Raw genomic sequence first — 2,167 nt, 5'->3', positions numbered from 1 at the left:
ATCACAACTGCTCATAGAAGTATTCCCCTGCCTCACCCCATCTCATCACTCTGATGTGTCAAGTTAGGCGGAAAAGAGATAGGGAGTGAAATTCCAGAAGTGCTTAGGATTTAGAAGAGCAACTGAAGTTTTAAATAGCTCTCTTGATTATGTTTTTGTTTTTTTTTTTTTTTTTTGAATTTTTACAAGAGCAAACTACAGGGGGCAGCAAATATTAACAGGCTCTGAGGATCATACTAAACCTTGGAATTAAGGAGTGCTGGACTACTCAACTTCTGCTTGATGGAAATGCCCAACTTTAACGTGAAACATACAGTGTTCTCATAGCTTTGGTTTCATGATACATTAGAGTTAAATCTAGAAGGCTTTTCCCCATTCATCTTTGCATAGTAGGTTGAAGTCCAGAGGAATCTGTCACATTTCAACATGGTTTTTTGTCTTCTTTAACTTCCACAATCGAGTGTGATATGCTGAAGTGATATGGATTAAACAGCTTGAGATCATCTGAGTGTTTAAGTAAGGGTAATCGCACAAGAGCTGTACACATGGAGGGATGTGAAGGACATTTTAGTCTGTTTTATTTACACAGAGTGAGTTGTGTGCTGTTGAAATTTCCTGAAACATCTTCTGCACTCTTTGAAGGATTTATTATCTGAGAGACAGTTTCCAAACACTTGGCGTATTTACAACCAAATCCACTATCCCTGAATCTCTCATATGAAACTCATAGTCTGTTCTTAATAAAGACAGAGAAAGTGAACACATATTACCTCTTAACAGTGTTGGACTTGACTTATACTTTTATTTTGAGGACCAGAAAGAGAGAATGCCAGACTCTCTTCCAAGGGCTTTGATCTTATATCTTGGTGCATCCTAGAAAATAATATATCACAGAAGCTTGGCATGGTCTATTCTCTCTCTTCTGGGAAAGTATAAACACCAGAGATGGAAGCATTGTCCTTCATCTACCTCAGACCCTGTGTTTTAAAATCTCAATGGCTACTAGGAAGGTTGCAATATTCTTTAATTGTTGATATGATTACATAGAGTAAGAGCCCCACACAAGACTTAAAGACAGAAGCCAAATCTGTTTCAAAAGTAAAAAATGAAAACGTCAAGCTTGTGACAACCTCCATGCAAGAGGACGTTACAAAACTGGAGTAAGAAATGAGGAGACTGAATTCATGTTTGGGCCTCGGCAGATCTGCTGTGATCCCTGGCTTCAGATTTCTAACACCAGCAACTGACGCCATCACCTATCTGTAATTCTTCATTTAACTGGCTTCTGTGTTTCCTTTTTATGTAATGAAATATTACAAGTAAACATCAAGATACAGGAAGTATCAGAAAAACACCTGGGAACCCATCAACTCAGGGTAAGTGAATATTAATTTGCCATACCATCCTCAGCTCTTTTTTCTTTGTCAAATAGCATTTTTACACATTTTATTACAGTATAACATACATTCAGAAAAGTAAGCATTTAGAAAGTGTACAATCCAACAACTTTTTAAAAACTGAAAACATCTATGTAACCAGAATCCAGATCAAGAAAGAAGACATTCCAGCACCCAGAAGACCTGCTCTGTAGGATGCATTGGCTTTGCTTTTTTATTTTAATAAATCACAAGGATGTACTTTTGGTCTCTGGTTTCATTTCTTCAAATTCATGCTTATGAGATTCATCCAGACAGTTACATGAGGCTGCAGATCACTTATTATTGTTGCTGCCTGGTATTCCTTTCTGTATATATAAACTACTATAAAATAAAATATAGGATGTAATAAAGTTTGAGGGGTACTTCCTTCTATTTTTTAACTGTCCTATGTGTATAGATGCATCCATTTATACATATCATTCAAAAGCTTGCAATTCCTCTCTCAATATTGCTACAGATGTGCTTCCACTTTAATATATGCATACTTAATCCATTTGCATTTCTGAATAGTGTTTCACTGAAAGTTTACCACATTTAAACATCTATATCCTGTCGATGGCCACTGAGGTTCTATTCTCCTGGTGCACATACATGGTGCATACCTAGAAGCATAGTCATTAATGGGGGAGTTTGCACACTTCACCTTTACTGCACAGTGCCTAAATGCTCCTTGAGCCAGTGTCGTAGAAAACTATAGGAGCTCCTGCTGCTCCACTCATGCAAACACT

The sequence above is a fragment of the Bison bison genome, unplaced genomic scaffold (assembly GCF_000754665.1).
Source record: "Bison bison bison isolate TAMUID 2011002044 unplaced genomic scaffold, Bison_UMD1.0 scf7180017864376, whole genome shotgun sequence".
NCBI lineage: Eukaryota > Metazoa > Chordata > Mammalia > Artiodactyla > Bovidae > Bison > Bison bison.
Note: the sequence above shows the minus strand (reverse complement) of the source record.